Source organism: Mycteria americana, chromosome 7 (genome assembly GCF_035582795.1).
Source record: "Mycteria americana isolate JAX WOST 10 ecotype Jacksonville Zoo and Gardens chromosome 7, USCA_MyAme_1.0, whole genome shotgun sequence".
Classification (NCBI taxonomy): domain Eukaryota; kingdom Metazoa; phylum Chordata; class Aves; order Ciconiiformes; family Ciconiidae; genus Mycteria; species Mycteria americana.
The window spans coordinates 9,409,421-9,432,209 of record NC_134371.1 but is presented as its reverse complement, the minus strand read 5'-3'; the positions used below and the strand labels follow the sequence as shown (position 1 = coordinate 9,432,209).

Below are 22,789 nucleotides of genomic sequence, written 5' to 3'. Positions count from 1 at the left end.
CCATGCCGCGGGCAGCCAATTCTGAGGCATGAAGTGGAGGGCGGGCAAGCAACCTAGCAAGCGTAGGTGCAGTGTGCGGGAGCGGCGGTGTGAGGAGAGTGGCGAGGCGGGGAGGTGTGAGGAGCGGGCTGGTGAGGCCTGGGAGGGCAGATGAAGTGGGGAGGGTTGAAGGGAAGGCTGCTGCGTGCGGCGGAGTGGGGAAAGGTAGCTTGGGAGTCCTGAGGGCTCGTGGGGTGGGCTTGCTGCCGCATGAGGGGATACGGAAGAGTGGGGTGAGTGGAGAGCCTCTGGGGGAGAGGGGCCGGCTGTGGAAAGGAGCGACAGTTACTGCAGCTGTGCCTTCCCTGAGTCCTTCCCTTGCTACTGTCACTGCTCCTTTGGGCTCTTCCACTGAGAATAATACGTGTTTAAAATATATCTTGATATCCCAACCTTGTGTTGTTCCCTTCTCGCTTGGGGCACTCCTTTGCACCTCAGACCTTGATCCCTGAGGGTAGCTTGTCTGGATAGTTGGGCAGTTCTGATTTTCCAGCTCAGCTGCCTGTTTAGCAGTTGAAGTTGTCATTAGGATTTCAGATCGCCTTGTTTGGCGTCAGTTTTCAGCCAAACTTGGCGTTCAGACAGAACAACCAGAGAGAGGAAAATATGAAGTTGTAGGAATTAAAGGAAACAAAAGAAAGAGACCTCAGGCATAAGCAGAGGTTAGCATTAGAGAAGACTAAAATTCTAACTGGAGAACAAGGGACTTGGCTTAAAGTACAGACATTCCTGGTGTGCACCTTTTTGAATTCCTATATGAGGGTTTTTTTTGGAAGGGATCGGGGGGTGGTTTGGTGGGGTTTTTTTGGGTGTGGCCTACTATAATCATGAATGTTCTTTTCAAGTTCACATAAGATGTATAGCTTACTTCTGTAATACTGTAGTAAGGATCTCCAAGTGATTAGATTTTGTCAGCATAATAGAATGACGTTTTATTTATTACTGTTACATTTACCTATGAAGTGTTGCATAGCATAATGAGTGGTCTTACTAGCAATTAATTATTGGACTGTAAATAAAAAAAGTTACTAATATTTTTACCATAACACAAAAATTAGTGCTATGAGTCTTGCATTGTCTTATTTTGATAGGGAGTTCAGAACTTCTTACAAAGCTTTGTTTTTTTCTAAGTTGTGACAAGTTTCAATTATATTTCCTTATTTACAACACCAAATTTAATTAGTCACGTAAGAAGAGAGATAAAATTTACATTTGGTGTACCCAGTAGTTTTATTCAGGAGGTTTGTAAAGCTGTTGTGAATAGAACAGATCATTACAAATTTCATCAAACTATGCCAGTGAAGGAGAAAAGCAGCCTAGATGTGTGTGTTTGGACTACAGCTCCTGAGGTGCTGCAGTTAACGTTAGGCTGGTGACCAGCAGTCCCCCTTTAATCAAAACACAGGAAAAATAGTAAAATCCAACAGTAGGGAACAACCAATTGAGTGGGGTTTTTTAAGCACAATTATGAGAATATCAGGAGGTGGTTGGACTTATTAACTCTCAAGGGTAAGGAATTTAATTTGACACAGTTTGATTCTCTGTTTCTTTAATGAGGAAACTTCATAATTTTATCGTACAATTAAGAAATTTGAAGCTTTTATGTAAGTTATAATACAATTACGAAGTATGGATGCTAGCATTAGGAAGATAAATATAAATACTGCTGTTTCACTAACTATACCTCATAAAATCAGTGCACCTCGATTTTGTATTATGAAATCTTTTAAAGTTAATGTATTATCATGATTTCCAGTATGTGGCACTAATACCCAAGGTAGAGTTGTTTGAAGAGGAGGAATTAATTGCAGATGGGAAAAGCAGTTCAGAAAATTTGGAATTACAATGCCAGAGGATCTTCATTTAGCTCCTGCTTGTACTTTGTTTTGTAGTAATGGTTCACTGTATTCATATGATAATTGACATTTTGAGCCAGATCCTGCTGTCTGCACAAGAGCTACTTATGATTGAGCTGCAAGCCAGAATCAAAACCAGCTTTCTGCTGCTTTATTTTTCTCCAGTATTTCTTCAACACAGAAGAATTCCCGGTGATGCTATCAGGAAATGTGTGCCCTGGTAAAGAGGCTTGTGGCTGTGTGAGGCGTGGAGAGAGGGTGTGCCTGCGCCTGACTCATCTTTACTGCTCCAGTGGCTGATCAGGACTGATAGTAAGAACTGCAAGGTAATGTGCACTGGAAATCATCCTGATATCTAGAAGCCTCAGGATTTGACAAGCGTAAGGAAATAAAGCCGAATCTGTGTAATCCTCAAGAAGCCTGGAGGATATGGGGAAGGAAATTTAGACTGACAACTGTCTCAGTCTTACTTTTCTCTGCCTTGCACTTTTATAGGCATTTACATCAGTGGAAAATGTGTAGAACATCATCACTGTGGTTTGATGACATTTTACAGTGACTTTGCTTTACAGCATTGAGGATAACCTGACAAAGTTCAATGCACAAGAGGAATAGACTCCAGGCATCTTTTTTCAGCGGAGTCCCACCTTGCTTAAAGAGATGCAACTCAAGGATTGTTTCAGTGAATTCCTGCACATTATTCTATGTTTGCATAAGAGCAGGTGAAATCTAGAGTTTTGCCACCACTGTCCATAACATACCCAAATCCTTTTTTTTTTTTCAGTATTTTTGCTTAGTTTCCTCAGAGCAAGGATTATAAAATCAAAGCAGATAGAAAGAATGAATGTATTTTACCTAGGCTCCCACATTGGTACAAATGGCCACAGTATCTCAGCAGGAGTTGCAGGTGTAGGTACAATGCAAACTATGTGCTTTTCATGGGAATATCACATACTGATTTATTGTATGTGACATTGTATATAATAACTAGAGTTAGGCACTAACATAAATTGTCCACAGGAATAAACAGAAGAATAATTTTAAAAGTGAGGCATGAATCAAGACTCCAAATGATGATGCTTACTAGTAAGCAAAAGTTAATTTCATCAGTAATAGTCTGGAGAATCTGAAGCTTCCTGATTATTGCTTTGAGGTTTTTAAAACTTCATTAAGATGTAATGGTTTCAAGCAAGTGCATTCACCTTTCTGGTAATATAAAGCAACATAGAATGTGATGTATATGTCAAGCCAAAACTGAACAGAATGATTTTTTGTTTCTCAAAAAGCTGCACTTCCCCATTGGGTGGCTGATGGCCTGTTGCTTTTGAACAGTGCCATACAACTGCCAGTCAATCTCCCAGACTGCAGTGCCAGCTTTTAGATGTGGCAGCAGACTGGCTGTGACAATGGGTTATTCATAATGTCTGTGTTCCTCCTTGTTTCTTGATTGCAAAATGCATGTTAAAGGTTTTATTTTTCTTATTTTCAGAAGAGGTCTTAAATGTTTATGTGAACTAAAAAAGTGTCTGTAGATGAAAAAGCAAAATAATCATTAATACTCATTCACTCAAGCACTTTGTATGACCTCTCAACTTTCCACTTTCTTTGCTAAAGTACTTGGGTACTTTGTCAATTTTAATACTTCCCTTCTTTACAGGGATGCTGTGAGTATAAATACACTATCATCCTTCTGCAGAGAAAGAGCCAGAACACAAAGTAAATGCTGAACCTCACTAAGGGCCCTCAACGTTGCCACACATGACCTTTAGGTTCTTACCTCAGATTGGAATCCAAGCGCTGAATTAAGTGTCATATAAAATGTGCTAAAGACAGACACCTTAAACCTGGATTTGCGACAGCATAACCACTGTACAGGGTGTTTGGGCTTAGCGGTTGAAAATGCTGAGGAGAGGAGATATGTCTGAAATTCTGAGATCTGTCTGTGACTCCAGCAAGGCAGTCACAGGAATATATGTTCTAGACTCTTCTTTTGGAGCTGGTGTGTTCAACTTGTCCTTTTGTAAAAGACCCGTGACTCACTCTTATTTTAGAACATGACTGAAGGAAGAGGTGATGGTGCTTGCTGTTAATATAGTCAACTTTCCATCACCAATAGATGGCCTGACTAGTTTTCAGAGAGGGGAAAAAAATAAAAAAGAATGCATGCTGAGATTCCAGCTGACTGGCTGTAATAATAGTGGCTAGGATACACTGGAGAATGGGGAAAAAACCCACATAATATTAGTGCTGCTTTATTGTTCTGAACCATAAGTGGTTCTTGTGAAAGCAAATTGGAGGACTCTGGACCATTTCCCTTGTTTAGCTCAGGCATAGTATGAATTCACAGAGCCAGATTAGCGGTGAAGGTGGTACAGCAACATTTGCCTGGAACTGGTTCTGAGGTAATAGGTCTGCTGGGCTAAGCCAGCCCTGGCGAGAACTTAAGTGTGCCTGTATTGCCCTTCTCAAATGAGTCTCTTGTGTACGTATGTCTCATTTGGCTCAGATCTGGCACAACTTACTGTTTCAGGCTTAGTGCTTGCTCTGTAGTCACTTTGGATTCTTGCAGGGCTTATTTGCTTGGCAGCTGGGCCAAACCTGACCTGGCTCAGTACCTCTCATCTGTAGAAACAAAGCTACTTACAGTTGGGAAGCCAGCTTAGCCTGCTGAACAGAAGATCTTTGTGTCAGCTGAGCCTTGCCATTATATGAGACGTTTTGATTCCATGTGCTTCCCACTGCTAGAATGGAAATTTGGCTATAATAGCTGAGCAGGTAGCATGGAGTACGGATCTCCTGTTTCTTGGTCAGATGCTCTATCTTCAGCCTTGCAAGGTTCAAATTCCTATTCCCAACTTTCCAGGAGAGTGCTGTGTTGCCTCACTAGCAGTTTCAAACTGTGATACCACGCAGCTAAGAATCATGGCTTTGTGCAGCCAGAGTTAAGGAATCCAAAAGGAGAGCCTGCTGATTAACCTACTCCTCTGAGAGAGAAGAGCCCCAAGTCCCTATTTCTGCATATGCATTCTTTATTGGGTGAAATAAGAAACAGTGTTGGGAGTAGAGCTGTAAGGGTGTGCTAATCAATGATCTTATAGGAGTTGTGACATTTTTTATGTTACCTTTTTGGAACCCCGTTAGGCTTGGAATCTTGGCCTGTTTTACTATAGAAAGCTGTTTTCACTTGACATCTGGAAATGTTTGTTGTGAAGGAGAGGTTTTGGTGTAACCATGTCTATTCTGTGCAACATTTGTTCTACCACCAGGAGAGAGCATAGGGAAAGCAGGGGGCAGAGACACTGGCAATCAACATCAACGTAGCAGGTTTTGGAATACAAACTAGAGTAGCATTATTTCTACTGGGTTTCAAAAAACAAGGTATTGGCTTGATTTTCTAGATTTATGTATGATTGTATCACAAAAAAAGAGATTGTTATAAACTTAATTATTAAATGGTAGGTCGGTGAGGAAAAATAATAGTATATTTGCTGGATGGGCATGTTTGCAAAGGGATTGTCACTTTTTTCCTGAATTCATTTAGGTCATTACTATGACAAGTATGTACTTTATCATCCAAAATGAGTATGTAGAGCAATGCAATTGCACTGCATCAAGAAGTCTGATGCAGAAAAGGGTGTGCTTTTATTCAGGAGACACCGAATTATATGGGGAAGCTTAGGATTGCAGTGCTTTATCTGAATATTTATTCACAGAAAATCTGTATTCTAGGGCAGTCACGCTACTACTGTTCAAAAGTATCAGCTGCTAAATTACAGCATCAGCACACATCTGTATTAATATGCTCCATTTTAAAAAGTTGTTGGGGTGGTAGATAAGATCTTTGCATTATTTGATGATCATTGAAATTGCTGTAACAGGTAAGTTCATGGCATTTTTAATAACTATTATAAGAATTCTGCTTTTTATATCACATGCAAATTTGTAATCCCTTTTTCTTCCACTTATTTGGTTATCTTGGAGTCTAATTCTTCTCTCTCACCACTTTTACATTGGCACAGTGTCTTTTATTTCAGTGCAGCAGAATTGTAGCCAAGAGGTGCATCAGGCCCAAGACGTCTTCCTTGCAAGTGAAATTGAGACAAATCAGTGTTTCCGAGTGTTGTCAGGAAAAGATGTGGTACAGTGCAGAACTTGGCAAGATCTGCAGATGATGAGCTTTCCTTGAGTGCTGATGTGTCAGCTTATGTGTGTGGGTAGTCTTCATTATTTACTCCTTTATATGAAAATTAGCTATGGCATAGGGAATACTGGCTAGGAGGTTCTTTCTTGCAGGACATAGATAGCATACCCTGGGAGGCAGCCCTAATGGGCAAAGGAGTCCAGGAAGGCTGGACATTCCTTAAGGAGGAAGTCCTAAAGGCACAAGAGCAGGCTGTCCCCAGGTGCCGAAAGACGAGCCGGCGGGGAAGAAGACCGGCCTGGCTGACTAGAGAGCTTTTCCTCGAACAGGAAAAAGAGCAGAGTCTATGACCTCTGGAAGAAGGGGCAGGCAACTCAGGAGGACTACCAAGGTGTAGCAAGGCTGTGCAGGGAGAAAATTAGAAGGGCCAAAGCTGAGCTAGAGCTCAATCTGGCTGCTGCTGTAAAAGACAACAAAAAACACTTCTTCAAATACATTAGCAGCAAAAGGAGAGCTAAGGAGAATCTTCAGCCCCTAGTAGACGGGGGAGGGAACACAGTGACCAAGGATGAGGAAAAGGCTGAGGTACTTAATGCCTTCTTTGCCTCAGTCTTTAATAGCAGGGCCAATTGTTCTCTGGGTACCCAGCCCCTGGAGTTGGAAGACAGGGACGAGGACCAGAATGGAGCCCCCATAATCCAGGGGGAAATGGTTAGTGACCTGCTGCACCACTTAGACACTCACAAATCTATGGGGCCTGATGAGATCCACCCAAGAGTACTGAAGGAACTGGCAGAAGTGCTCACCAAGCCCCTTTCCATCATTTACCAGCAGTCCTGGCTAACTGGGGAGGTCCCTGCTGACTGGAGATTAGCTAATGTGACGCCCATCTGCAAGAAGGGCCAGAAGGAGGACCCGGGGAACTACAGGCCTGTCAGCCTGACCTCGGTACCGGGGAAGCTGATGGAGCAGATCATCCTGAGTGCTATCACACGGCATGTAGAGAATAACCAAGGGATCAAGCCCAGCCAGCATGGGTTCAGGAAAGGCAGGTCCTGCTTGACCAACCTGATCTTCTACGACAAGGGGATCCGCCTAGTAGATGAGGGGAAGGCTGTGGATGTTGTCTATCTAGACTTCAGTAAAGCCTTTGACATGGTTTCCCACAGCATTCTCCTGGAGAAACTGGCTGCTCATGGCTTGGATGGGTGTACTCTTTGCTGGGTAAAGAACTGGCTGGACGGCTCGGCCCAAAGAGTGGTGGTGAATGGAGTTTACTCCAGTTGGCGGCCGGTCACAAGCGGTGTTCCCCAGGGCTCTGTGTTGGGGCCAGTTCTGTTTAATATCTTTATCAATGATCTGGATGAAGGGATTGAGTGCACCCTCAGTAAGTTTGCAGATGACACCAAGTTGTGTGAGAGTGTTGATCTGCTTGAGGGGAGGAAGGCTCTGCAGAGGGTCCTGGACAGGCTGGATCGATGGGCTGAGGTCAATTGTATGAGGTTTAACGAGGCCAAGTGCAAGGTCCTGCACTTGGGCCACAGCAACCCCATGCAACGCTACAGGCTTGGGGAGGAGTGGCTGGAAAGCTGCCTGGCGGAAAAGGACCTGGGGGTGTTGGTTGACAGCTGCCTGAATATGAGCCAGCAGTGTGCCCAGGTGGCCAAGAAAGCCAATGGCATCCTGACTTGTATCAAAAATAGCGTGGCCAGCAGGACTAGGGGAGTGATCGTGCCCCTATACTCGGCACTGGTGAGGCCGCACCTCGAATGCTGTGTTCAGTTTTGGGCCCCCCACTACAAGGGAGACATTGAGATGCTGGAGCGAGTCCAGAGAAGGGCAACGAAGCTGGTGAAGGGTCTGGAGCACAAGGCTGATGGGGAGCGGCTGAGGGAACTGGGGTTGTTTAGTCTGGAGAAGAGGAGGCTGAGGGGAGACCTTATCGCTCCCTACAACTACCTGAAAGGAGGTTGTAGAGAGGTGGGGGTCGGTCTCTTCTCCCAGGTGACAAGTGATAGGACAAGAGGAAATGGCCTCAAGTTGCGCCAGGGGAGGTTTAGACTGGATATTAGGAAATTTTACTTCACTGAAAGGGTTATCAAGCATTGGAACAGGCTGCCCAGGGAAGTGGTTGAGTTGCCATCCCTGGAGGTATTTAAAGGACGTTTGGATGAGGTGCTTAGGGACATGGTATAGTGGTGGTCTTGGTAGTGTTAGGTTTATGGTTGGACTCGATGATCTTAAAGGTCTTTTCCAACCTATACGATTCTGTGATTCTGTGATATAAGAGCACCACTCCATGACAGTCTGGGTATTTTGTATTTATTAATTTCTTGAACCTTTTAACTATAGGCTTTTAAGGAGAGAGTTTTATTATCAGTCATGATACTTGTTTTCTTTGAACAATCAAGAAAAACAGAGATAGAAAATTGTCTAGCACTGTGGGATGCTTCTGGTAGGGGAGAACTAATGTGAGCAAGTCTCAGGTGTTTTTCAACTAGTGCATTTAGAAAACTGGGCTTACGCTACCTTTTTGGTTGCTTCCACAGATGATAAGGTTGCAGCATAAGCTATATTATATTAGTTGACAACAGATAATCCATCTAGAAAACAGACTGCAGGTCCTAGTAAGAGCTTTGATCAGAAATTTTTGCTTCTTAAGACACACAAAAGAATCCAAACATGAAACACAACTGGAGGAAACCAGGCCTTTTAAGCTATATTTCTCAGAAGCTGCTTATTTTCAACAGCTTGTTTAGATCTGCCTTAAACAAAGTTGTAAACCCAGTTTCTCTAAGTGTATACTAGTGCTTTCATGCTCACTGGTGCTAGCACAGAGATAGCCAGTCCTAAGATCTATAGATCTATATTGTGTACTAGAAGTTCTAGTGCTGTATGGATCCTGAGGCTGTGTCATGTACCAGAAGCCTGGTTCGGTTGACTTAGTAGCTGATGATTAATCTTAACTATCAGCTCTGAAAGTAATTCAGCACAGACTGCAGGTATCACCATCATTGGTGGCCCATATGACCTTGCCCTGTCTGGTGTTGGAATGGTTGGACTTTCTGCTGTCCTTTCTTGTCAGAACTACCCCAGTTTTCCTGCCCCAGGGTTTCCCAGCTAGGTAGTTGTCACCTATTGGAATATTTTGGCACATAGTTGGACAGGAGAGACTGGTCTGAGTCGCAAAGGTGCTACAGTACAAATGCTGGAACTGGAAAAAAGATGGAGTGAGACTAATGAATTGCTGGTTTTGGATGCATCTGTGTGAAAGAGCAGCCTGTGTCTGTGAATTTGATTAAAATTGAGTGCTAAAGGATACTAACAGCAGTGTGTTCATATTGAGATGTTTGCATTTTCTGAATGTTAGTACTTTTTATTCTTTAGTTTATCTCACTGAATTTCACTGTAATAATGTTCCCAGTTAAAGCTAAATCATGGGAAAGCCAGAGAATGCTGAAAGCCTATAGTTTCTGCTACTAAGGAATGTTATTATCTTTCAATACGGACATCCTTGACATCAGCTAGTCTAGCTGCAATATCGCTAATGGAGAAGTGCAAGGACACTAATAATGGGTTTGGACTCATCTGACAAGGCACACATCTGTCCTCTAGAAGGACAGAGAAAGAAAAAAAAAATGTTTTGCTTACTTAACAGTGTATTGTTCAGAATCATATTCATAGCTTAGGAAACAAAGATCATCATTCACCCCTTTCTGATGTTTACATGACATGACAGTGTAAGGGCCTTTTTAGAAATAATACGTTCTGATACTCTTTTTTTATTTTCTGTAACTCTCTGGCATATAGTGCATTGGGCCTGCTAAAACCTGAGCTAATTTTCTCCAGCTAAAAAACAGACTAGAGCAGACACACATAAGAGGAAGGACAGAACTTGGAAAGTATCAAGAAAGCCCTGCGTGATTGTCTTTCACGCCAGGTGACTACAGGCATGTTTAAGTGGCTGGATTCTGCAACATGATGCATTTCACAAGCATTTAAATGTTGGTCCAGAAAAACACTACAGACTTTTAACTCCCACTGGCTTGAGCGAGCTGATCCTTTCCTGGGGTGAATCACTTAGAATAAAATCAGTAATAACTTACTTATCTGATGACTTCTGTCTCCAATTTTTTTTAATGTACTGACCAATTTTTAATTTAATTTCCTAATATATTGGCAAATTTTATCAGTGTATGGAAAGGATTCTTTAAGGATTGGCAACCCAATTTTCCATCAGGCACTGCATATGTTAGACTCAGCAGCATGGCTGACACCATGTCACAAAATGGGTGTAAGATTCAGTCATTGTGCCTCTTCCTACGATTCCACTAGAAGCCTTGTTCCCTGACTGCAGCTCTGCACCAGTGTCTTCCCCTTCTCCCCATTCATTGACTGGATTTGTCCCCCTTGTGCTTCCCAGAACATTCACATGAGTCAATCTCACATGCTGAGACAAAAGCGAGTTGGTAGAGTTGGATATGATTAAAAAAGATGAAGGTTTTGTTAAGACCATCTTTTTGCAAAAACACAGAAAATTTTTGTATATTTAAAAATCCTTTTTGATCTTATATAGTAATAGCATTTCATACAAAATATGTCCGTGACAGGCCACATTTGTTCTTAAAAAGCACATTTGGGAACACCAATGGTAAGATTTTTGTTCAGTTGTGGTAATGAGTGGAAGGTAGGTAGAAAGTTTGTAATTGGATCTAAATTTCTGCAAAGGGTAATTGTGAAAAAAATGAGAAGCTTAGATTTGGACCATCGAAGAGAAGATTTATGGGAAGCATAGAGCATGCATTGGCCATCTACATATTGGTGAACTTTGCCTTCGGTGGTTTCTAAACGTGAAATAGTGCTTTCTGTTCTCCTGTCAGGAAAAAATGTAATATCAAAGGTAATGTTATACTGAGGTTTCACTTCGCTCAGATCAAGATATGTCTGTCAATTATAACCCAGCAGAACATTTGCTAGTATGATGTTGCCGGAGTTTAAATAATTAAAAATGAGTTGTCTTCAGCAAATAAATAAATGGAGCATTATCTTTTGAATATCTTTTCTGTTCATTACTTGTTCTGACACAAAATTCAGTCACTTGCAATGGCTTATTCAGCCTTTTTGGAAAATTGTCATGATACAAGTGTACTGCCTTCTTCCTGATTGCAGCAGGATAGTAGATTTTGAAAATGATAAAAATGAAGCCCTTTCTTATATAAACCTTTTCAGTGATAGCACTGAAAGCACTTTTTAAAGGAGTTAGAATCTTTATTCACATTGTACAGCTGGGGAAACATTTTGTGAGAACTCATCCAACAAGCTAGTAGTATAGCTGAGTTGAATAACTTGGGTCTCTTTAAATCTCAGTTCACTGCCCTAGTCATGAGGACAATCAGGGGCCCTGCTGCTGATCTAGTTATGTTTTCTCTCAGGTAGATGGTGATTCTATATAGATCTAACACTGACTGGAAATAAGTGAAAGAAGAATGAGTGAAGATACTTGTCTTCCCTCTTGTTACTCTGCTTTCAAATTGTGGGGCTGTACAAGATTCGGTCAAATCTCCAGTCTGACCAAAAGCAGCCAGAGGGTAAAGCTAATTCATGCTTGGTGTCAGTAGGCTCTTTCCAGGTGGAGAGCCATGGTGGAGCAATGTCGTGCCTTTGCCACATCCTGAAACTGGGGGCTGTAAGTGTTGCTACGTTCATAAGGAAATCTCACTATTCCAGAGCAACTGTTCCCACAAAGATTTTTCTTTTACATCAACTTTGTTATTTGGTGAAGTAGTGCATGTACTTCTCTGTACAATTATCAGTTCAGAGTCTTCCTTCTGTTACACTTAGAAAATCGTATTTTTAACAGGATTTCTTTGGTAGAAATGTGTACATTGTGCTTAATACGCTGATTCTTCCTACCTTTATCATTTATTTGCTCTTTAAGGACCTGGATGTAATTTTTTAACTTAGGTGTTGGCGAAGTTTCTTGCCTTTATTCTTGTATGAACAAGCTGGGCTTCTAAAGCCTGCCTGTCCTCTTCTTCAAAGATACCTAAATTTGAATGCATCTAAATTTCCATGAGTGCTAAATTTTACTCCAAGAAGTTTTAACTAATTGAATTTAGGCAGCTAGGTACAGAAATATCCTAGTTGCAGCTGGTGGTTACTTCTGTTTTATTTCATGTTTGAAGTGGGGCAGAGTTCAAATACATCTAACGTGTTTTCATCAGGAGTTCAGCACAAAACTCAGTTGTCATGGTAGAGCCATTCCCATCCAACTTTTGCGTGATAGTTAAGTAGTCAGAGCAGCTACCTCGGTTCACTTACTTCCTCAGTTCTTATTTCATCTCTGAGAATTGTGCCCTTTCCTTTAGGTTATAAAGTGATCTGACTGCTAATGCTTTCCAGTATGCTCTTTGAAAGTTGGCTTATGTGCATTTAGGAATCCAGAAATCCTGAGGTCAAAAGACAAGCAAGTAAAAGGATGCCTGATCCTGAATTGTAATTTGTAACATATTACAAAGGGGGTGGAAGATGCTTTTCTTGGTTTTCATAACCTGAATTCCTTCAGTTTTACTTAATGGGTAAATAAGAGTGGTGCAGATGCTGAAGAATCTCAAAGCAGATTTCCTTTTTATCTTACTTGTGATTTTTTCCATCTAATTGAATTCCCATCTAATTGAATTGAATAAAGGAAGAATTAACCACACCCAAATTTCTCTAGCTCTGTGATGTATGCATCATAGTGTGGTCAAATTCACTGTGATCATGCTGTGCAAAAATAACAAAATGCTTTTTAATTTGTTCTCTGATGTTTGGCTAGAATCATGTCTTCTTTAGGCACAGTATAGTTATCACTAACAGTAAATACAACTGCTAATGTGTTTATTTCTAATGACATAAACACAAGAACTCTTGTACAATTTGTACAAATGCATTGTTAGGGAAAAATGAGGGTATGAGAGCTAATGTGAATAAATATAATAATAAGTAACTTTACGTAACAATAAATAAAGTGAAAAGGAAAATGAAAAATACATCCACTCTTGTCTGAATACGACTGTGAGCTATTTTAATGGGAAATTTTAACAGGATTGAAAAAAAGATATTAAAAACAGTGTCTGAATTATTAAAATCATCAGAAACCAATTTGCTTCAATTAAAGACCTAAAGATGCTCCCAATGCTTTGACTAAGAAAAAAATTAGAAAGTTTCTTATTCACCTCAGCAGGCATCTCTGCAAAATGGAAGGTCCCTTGTGCTCCTCTGAAGCCATTTAATGCATATATGAGCATGGATTCTCAGAACTATCTATAATGCATATAGTGCTTTCTGCTCTCAGTGGCTTTTTTCCCACTCTCTTTACGTCATTTGCCATTTGTGAGGGTTGCCAGGGTAATGACCAATCATCCCTGGAGAGATGCCTGCTAGTAAGGACAACATAGGCTTTCTCTTTTTTGGTATTCTGCAGTATGTATTTGAGAGCTATTCTAGCATCAAGATTGCAGAACTTTTGTTTAGATAGTAGGGAGTGAAAGTTTGCAGAGTATGAAATAACAGCTTACAACTATCGAGGTAAGTGAGGATTTTTGTGTTCTATTTTATTAACAGCTCTGTTGGGATTTATTCAAAATAACGGAGCATCATTACCAATTTTTTTTGCTATATGTGTAGCTGACCTTGAAATTAGTAATAGCAGAGAGGTTTTGCCTAATTTGAACGATGAAATCTTAGTAGTGCTGCATATACAGCAGGTCAGAATTTTATTCTCTTTGTAATTATGAATCTCACAGCCTTTCTCACCACTACATTCACCATATATATCCACTCATACCAAAAATATTTTTGGAAGAATTAATTAAAAACAAAAAAAACCCACAATATGTTGTAATGCAGATTACAGAGCATTAACTGTGGTTGCCTCTAAGGCAAATGGGAAGTTCTGAATAGTCGTCATTGTACTTTATGTATATAACAGGCCCCATCAACTGAAAAACTGAAAATCCAGAGTTGAGCCCTATCCTGTAGGATGTTGAAGATGTTGAACTCCTGTTGTTTTTAAATTTTGTCTATTAAATAGACACTTGCAGGCTCATAGGCTAACTCTTTGCTCACCTGTGGGCAATAAGAAAATAAGGCCTCCAAACTGCAGAATTTTTTCTGGAGCTGATCCTACCAGTGGAAGCTGGTAATGACAAGTGCCTCGCAGTATGGGCTCAAATTTTGTTCTTTTGCATGTGAGGGCACATAAATAATACATAGGAAAGGAGGCAAAAAAAATCCATTCAGAAGTTCCCAATGACCTCAGAAGTTTCTATGAAGTATTTAGGTGTAGTCTGGGTTATGACACATATGATGGAAGTGATTGGTTTGGGGTGGGGGTTTTTTGGTGGGGGGGTTGTTGTTCTTGTTTTAAATGAACTACATTGAAATTATTTTGAGTCAAGAGCATGTTTGTTGGTACAGTCCCCTGTTTGTGTGCCAGCTTCCTGGGAGAAAGGGACAGTTGAAGAGGTGGTTGTATTTTTCTGTAGAATTGCTAAGGTGTCAAAGTTCAAAATAGTAACTGCCTCATCAAAATTACTATTTACTGCTTAATATATTTGCACCTACACATAGCTTCCATGTGCTTCACATCCTGGTAATCTTACATGTCAGGATGGACACGACATATATTAACCAGAATAAAGCACATATATTTATTTCAGTTTATTTCCTGCTTATTGCAAATGCATACAGAGTGTGAGTTTGACTCACACTTTTCCCCAGTGGAAATAGGGCATTTAGGGCATTTAATTTAGCATGGTAAATTCCAGTTGCTAAATTTTAGATGTTGCTATGTATTCAGATGTTTTTATGATAGCTTTGCATTATCAAAACAACTGGAGCACAGCAGTGAGTCTGGATGTGTATATATGAGAGAGAAGAAAATTGAGAATGACAATTTTAGTCTGAGGTGAAAATTATCTTTTCATCAGGCTGTTGAGAAAATATGTTTGTTCAGAAAGTAGACCTGTTTCCCCTTTCTAAAAATTGTTACCGTTTTTTTGACATCTTTGTTCTGAATATCACTTTTAAGTGGTTTAAGATATGCATAATAGTTAAATGGTTACACTGGAGGAAAAAAAAGAGGTAAGCTCAAAGAAAATTTATCATTATCTAATGTTCCTAGTTTATCAGCATTCCATACGATTCCACCATTTTTAGTAATCTGGGAAACAAAACCACAAAGATATCATTTTTTATTATTCTAGGTGGTGTCTTATGGCAGAAAAATAACATGATGACAACTAGATAAGGCATGTTAATTAGTAAAGTAGGTTTTCAAATGAGAGATTCAGAGGTAGACCTTTCTGGAGAAGATGGTGGGTAGCAAGCCTCGGTCTTTGTCTTTCTGTTGACCTTTTTCCTGTCTATCCGCTTCTCCAACTTGAAAATGCCCTGTGGCTGTATTATGCAGAGAATAGCATTTATGTTCAGACAGTGGGACAGAGAGATAGAAGCTGAAGGGAGGAGAAGGGAATAAAGTTGCACTGTGGTTTGTTCACAGTATAATGTTTGTCAAGAATTAGGGCAAGGTATTTGTGGCTCTGAGGAGTGATGCAGGAGACAGACAATTTTGCAGCAACAAGTCTGAGAAATCAGGAGACAAACAGACTGGGAGTAATGAAGAAAAGCTGTAAGCTTAGGTGGAACTAAGTGGTTTTAGCGGTGCTTGTATTGGGAATGCAGTAAACTAATCAAGTAGTAGAGAGGTCCAGGGAGCAGGCTAGGAAGAGACAGGGCTCCTGGAGCATCTTGGTAAAGCTGGTATGCAGGGTTTGGGGTGGTAAGCTGGAGAGGATAGACTGGATAGAGACAGACACTGAAGTTTGGGATACAGTATTTACCCATGACATAAGTGCTGTCGAGCAATTTGACCGTGTTAATGCCATGTCTATTGCTGGAAACTTTGGAGTGGTGAATTCCAGTTGTTTCTTTATCTTCTACTTTTGAATTCATAGAAAAGAAGAGGAAGAATTAACAGCACAAATTGATCCACTGATGAAAAGTCAGGCTTCAGACCAGGATGGAAAAGTATGGCACAGGCTGGAAAACAAGGAGATACTCATGAGTGGGAAGACAAGTTAGGATGACAAAAGAGAAGCAGTGCTTATCCTAGAAATGATTGAGACATGCTGGATAAGTGCAAGAACGTATAAAAACATTCAGTAGCCCAAAGTCCTCATCTCTTGAGAAACAGAAGGCAAAAAATAAATTAATGTGAATAATCATTGAGTGAACAATAGTTTCTAAACATAGTGTATGACAAAGCAAATCATTATTGATAACAATATTAGTACTATCACTGCACTGGACAGCTCAGCCTAAACTGTGGCCTTTGCTCTTACGAGGTTAATTCTCCTGAGACCTGATAGATTATTTTATCTGATAGGTGTCGTCTTTCCATGATCTGGCGTTACCTTTTTTTGTTGAGTTTTTTTCTTTTTTTAAATGAACAGTATCTCTCTTAAAGGAATACTGTGAGTTTTAATTAGTGATTGTAGTGATTAATGAGACCATCTGATGAAAAATTTACTAATTCATTTTTATCTAACCAAAGCCCTACGGTTCCGTACTTTGTTGCTGTTGTTTGGAATCCAAGCTGTTATTGCATTACCTGGGCCTGACTGTCTACTGCTATGAATAAGCATAGCTCTATTAATTCTGGGGTCTGGTGACATAACTCCAAAACTCTGATGTGAAATCATGAAATGCATATATTCAGGGTATTAAAGAAATAATGTAATTGCATGAACTTAGTTCAAGTGGCACCAGAAGGCACAGGAACAGTTACAATATAAATGTCTGATTTTAAATTGCCACTTACTGGCATTTTTGAAAAAGAGTGGTGAAAATGTGCTTTATCATCCAAAGCTGCAATCCAGGAACACAATAAAGGCATGCGGAAAGAAAGTTACTGTTACTTGACCAGAAGTATGCATAGTTAGGAAAGTTTGAAATTTAGTATGTATTACAGTACTATTCAACATCTCTTTTAAAGTGCATGTTAAGCTTCACTTTGAAGAAGTAATTAGAGAGAAAGTGTCTTGTGGTTTAAAACAGAAGTGGTTGTCAGAAGATGGGCATTTTAAAGCACTTTACTAAAAGCTTCCAATTTATACTTTTAGTCCTATTTTCAAATGACTTGAGTTTCATTGCACGTCTGTAAGCTCTAAGTTTCAGAGAGACATAGATGCTTTTGAACATTGGATCACTTATTCCTGAATTGTTACGTATTTACTGTATTATGTTGGACAAGTCCATTATACACTTTAGGGCTTGCTTCTTCCCGTATGTAAGCTGGGAATAAGTAGTATTTACCTTATAAGACTATGGACGCTATCTGTTATACTTTGTGTAGTGTTTTGAGTAGTCATGTTGTTCAGAGCCTAGCTACTTAGATATGTAAAGTACTACAACACACAGCCCTCTGAGATCCACCAGTTCATCTTGTTTTTCTATTGTACTTACAAGGTCAAGTTGAAATAATCTGTATGATTATAAAAGCTTGTATGAAAAACTTTCCTGGAGAGCAACATCTGTTATCTGGTGGTAACAGTGATTCAAAGGCGCTCTTTGGGAAGAGAATACAGTCTGTCTCACATGAACAGGATGACTCAGTCGTTCACATTTGCAAAGAGAAACATTCTCCAGGCCTCACAAACATGATTCTGGAGACTCATTACATGCATTATTACATGCTTTTGTGAAGCTCTCTGACACAGAGCAATGCGAATGGTTTCTGGCAGCCATGATCCTGTCTTCCCCAGAAGCAGAAGTGATACCAAACCATCTGCAGTGCCAGTGCTGCAGACTGACTCTCATTCCTCTCCGATTCCTCAGTGGCAACATATGTGGCTTTCATTTCACATGCTTGGTAATAAAGTTGAGTAAGGGGTGTAACAGCTCAGGACTCTAACAAATGCTGAAGTCCCAGAGCCTTGTAAGTCCTGACACAAGTTTACCTTGTATAAACTAGCTTGTAACATGATAGGTCTGTGCCCCACATGTGGCTGTTTATTTGTAAGTGTTTAACAGCTGAGATTATAGCTTGGGTTAAAGTGTTTAGAGAAATTATATTACTCCGATGATGAGTATTTTGGGCTATGGACATGCACATCAAATTTCACAAGGATTTAATTTTATTTCCCATTTTATCTAAAATTTGAGTCAAATTCAGTCCCCCTATAACATGACTGACCCTGCTGTTTCAGGCCTACAAATCAAAGTAGCCTTATAGCTTCACCTCGATAAGTGAATAGGCATTCTACCTTAATGTGCTGTTGATTGCTGACTGCAGTTCAGTTCAACTGAAACTAAACAACTGAACTACATATGGGTGTTCCAGTCCTGTCTACTTGCACAGAGGCTTGCATCTTTGCCTTATACAAATAAAACTACTCGTAGGTGCTACGTAGTAACATTATGTAAAATGCTATAGACCTGAAATACTGCACAGCTGAATTGAGTGCAATTCCTATTGACTTCAATGGGTGTTTTATTCAATTAGGGACTGCAGAATGTAGATCATTGCCTTTGGCTTACATCATTGCAAATATTATTGGTGCTTATAAAGCTTTCAGGGATCTTTCAGGCTTTTAGTCCACAAATTGACTGCAATGTGAAAGTCTTGCTTGGGGGGTAAGAGGAGTACTTATATCCATCTCATCTTTCATTTACTTATTCCTGAGTCTTTCTGTGCTATTCCTTTGGGAGTGCTCATATAAAATAGGCAATTTAACTAAAAGGGGGAAAGTAGGGTTGTCTCAGTATAGCAAGATTCAAGTTTCATTTTTGCACATTAGAAGTATGCCTTTCGTATTTTCTTCCCTAAAATGTAGAAGTGAATCTGATTAATTTTAATTCTCATAAAGTGATGAAATTAAGGCACAGTAAATTTAGAATTAATATTGAGGAAAATCAACAGTTTCCCAGGGCAAGCATGGATACAGTGCTTGAAACTTTAAAACTACACTGGATGGACCACTCGAAATTTTAACAAAAAGAACTAGCCTGCTTTGGCAAGAAGGGGCTGGATGGCTTAAAAGATTTTTTACCTTTCTAATCTGCATGCAGAATAAAGCCAGTGCCTGAGTTACTCTACATAAGTAGCACAAGCAGGCCTTATGTAACTTAATGCTGACCGCTTAGCCTCTGATCACAGTAGGGATATGGATAGGATAGAAATCCTTATGCTGGCTCTGTGCTAGGACCAGAGAGAAATGGGATACAGTTTCCCTTCTTCCATTCAGTGTTTTGAGGAAAAACAGTGAGTAAACCATTTCACATGTAGTGCATGTAATTGCATTTAATACTTATTTTTATCTAGAATCAGCAATGAAACATCTAGAATATATATATATATATATATATATATATGAAAGTAAATGAAAATGAGAGGTTGGTAGGGATGGGCACAAGCACTTTTAGGACACGTATTGTAGAAATCTGATTGCATTTCAGGCCATATATTCTTACTATAGATCTTCCCGGAAGAATCTGCAGAAAGAGCTAGGAAAAGTCACACATATACACATGCATATTTTTAGGTCTATTTAGTAAAATTTTAGAAATGTATCTGTGGGAAAATTGATACCCATCCTGGCTAGAAGACTGACTCTATTTAATTCTGTCATCTTAGGTGAAGTGAAACTGGACATAAAAAAAAAGGTAGCCTCCTTATAGGAGGCATTTTTTTGCAGCAGCAGAGAGCACAATAAATGTTATCTGTCAGGGAAAGAAATGGGCTATTTAAATTCAGGCAGCATAGCATCTTCAGGCAGAAGGGCTATTTTTAACTTCAGATGTAGCTTAATTTAGAAACTGAGCAGTTGAAGTCCCTTTTTTTTCCCCACTCCTCCGACTGGAGATTTTTTATAATGATTGTAGATATCCTTGTGTGAAGATACTGAAAAGAATAAAAAATACATTATCCTGAGCTTCAAGGTCATGATAATACACGGCTAAACAAAGCAGCTTTGCGGCAATATTGTCATACATGTGTACACACAGAGATTAGATTAGATTGATGCACTATTTTGTAAGCACAAGGGCCACTTTGGCAATTTGCCAGGAGGTTGCATATAATTTTTATATCCATTTATGCAAGATCTTACCCAGATCTGTATTTTATGTAGGAAGTGCTGTAATTGCGTATAACCCTATACAACACATGATAAAGAGAATGTACATTTCAGTGGTTTCTAAGGGAGAAATATTTATGAGAAAACTGGCAATGATTCCCTGCATTGATTTTTCTGAACCAGCTTCTTGTATTTGGTTTTGTTTGTAAGTTAATCACAAGAATTGAGAAGCTCATCTTGTTACAGAAGATATTCAGAATTAAGAATTGCAGATTTGACTCTATTAACTGATTACAGGCTTTTTAATGTATTCAGATTCAGAATATGAAAAAATCCTCTCACAAATGGAAGTACTTCCAAGATGGCTTGTTGCAAACAGTCTTCTTGCATAATTGCATACTCTATGTCACTCAACATTCATCTATTGAATTTCAATAGCATTTCAGCATAAAACTCTATTCTAGCTGAATTTCATAGTTTACCTGTTCAAGCTCAGCCAAAAATGATTCTGAAAGCTATTCTAGTTGCATAACAATAACAAAAAGCAGAGAGAGAGAGATATGCCATTGCGACAGAAATAATTGGGTTATTAATAAGCTGAATGTGACGTAGAAAAGTCGGCTCTGTTTCTGAGCGTAGTGACACCTTCACCATTAACTCTTAAGCACACACAACTTCTTACAGTTTCTGAAATTTTGTTTAAATGGTTGAGCATTTGTTCACATACAGAAAAGATAACTTTTTCTGTAGCTACCTAAAATCCTGCAATTATAAGTGAAAGCTTCTGCTGCCATTTATTCTTTAACTTATGACAGCTAAAATTAGAGGCTTTCATTCCATTGTTTTTATACACAGGGTAGCATGATGTAATGTAGTAAGAACATCATAAAACAAGTTAGAAATTCAGAGTTGTAGTCATTAATGTTCAATGGAGATTAAAAGAAATATCGTCTGGAGCTGGAACACTCCTGAATTGCCCACTTTGGATGGGGATTCTTTCATCTTCCTCTTAAACATTTGGTTTTGGGGAATGCTCCTTTGCCCAGCTGCTTTCTATGTGGAGGGAATATGGGAGTTAGTATAGAAGCTGTTAGAGCCATTAGGCTCTGCTGTGGGGTTTCCTTAATTCTCTGCTGGCCAGACAAAACCTGAATTAAGGCTGAATGTAGTCTCTGGGAGGCATTTTAGTAGTGCTATCAGACTAGGAAATTCAGACTGTGACGCACAGTTTGGATTGGGAATTTGAATTCACAGCCCTTTCTTAAAGAGGATTTTCTTCATAATAAAGCAGATAGATTACACCAATGTTTGTTGAAGTGTTTCAACTTGAGAAAGAGAATGTGTGTTTCTCGTCAAAGGCTTGATCTGAAGCTTGTAGCAAAAGAAACATTCAGCACATACACTTTCTTGTTTTAGGTATGTTGGTATGCTGTCAGGAGGCAGGATTCAGTTTGCCTATTAAAGAGGTTTAAAAAAAGACTAAAAACCATCCAAAAGGAGCAGTGGGGTTGTCAGGAAAAAGCTGAGATCTTATGGAATCGAGGGTAATATTTTTGGTCTTACAGAAACACAGAATCTACTTTAAATAATTTTCTGAATAGCTTTATAAAATCTAGTCAGCTTGAAATTATAACTGTCCATTTGTATCTGCTTTGTTTTCATTCAGTTTGTAGTAAAGAGGAAAACAACTGTTGTAAGAGCAAATAGTAATTCTATTTTCAGGCATTCTAACTCTTAAATAGCAAAATGCAGCTATGAAGAATTATGGTGACACACAGATGATGAGGCTTAGGTAAGGCTAGACTTTAAGACCCGAGTTTCAAGTAAAGCTAGGGTTTCTAATAGAACAGCACTAAAATACTCGGAATTATCCTTAGGAGATTTCTGCCATTTTAGGCCAAAATCTTCTGATGAGATTATAATTATAGTCACAAGTAAGGCTGAACTAGAAAACTGATGACTTTTGGTTCTGGATCCAACCTAAAGACAATAATTAGTTCTTATTTAGTACTTTTCATCCACAGATCTCAAAGTGTTTTATAATGAAGGTCAATATCATGGCCTAATTTTACAGAAATGGAAGCACAGAAAAAGGAAGCGAGTACCTAAGATCAGATTTTCCTACCTTGTGGTTTCATACAAATTCCTGCCTAAATGCCCAGATAGATTTGTGTCCCAGAAGCATGAGTAATCCAAGCAGGCTAAGAATAACAGAAATTCCTACGTAGGAGGATGGCTGGATAGAATACCCCCAGGGTTTCATGAGCAGCCCCCTAAGACCTGCTCAGTACCGTGCAAATTCTTCACTTTGTCTCCAGAGGGACTGAGATATGGATATTCCTGAATATATGGTACTCTGCTGTATATTGTGTGTCTTTACCCTTTTATAGATCCTTAGCGTGACAGATTCCACATTACCCCATGTAAAGTGACCACTGTGGAGCTGGGAATATTTTCTGCAGCCATTTACATCTCTGTGACCTCCCTGAGAGATACTGACATCTGCTCCGTAACAAAGCGAGCCTGGTTTCCCTCTCTTTTATGCCTTTCCTCCTCTGGGTAGCTACCAGCTGTTGTGACTGGGTCACTTTTAAAAGACTTAGTAGTGGTCCATACTATAACCTGCATGCTGG

The 22,789-nt window shown here is 39.6% G+C and overlaps 1 long non-coding RNA gene across 1 annotated transcript in view; it reads left to right on the top strand.

Annotated features, from left to right (window-relative positions):
• Nucleotides 1-75: 75 nt before the first annotated feature.
• LOC142412170 (uncharacterized) overlaps nt 76-22,789 on the top strand; it is a 42,387-nt gene continuing 19,673 nt past the window's right edge. Inside the window, exons 1-3 of the long non-coding RNA XR_012776423.1 lie at nt 76-131; nt 2,061-2,221; nt 2,391-2,617. This is a non-coding gene — a long non-coding RNA (uncharacterized LOC142412170). The remainder of the gene's footprint in view (nt 132-2,060; nt 2,222-2,390; nt 2,618-22,789) is intronic.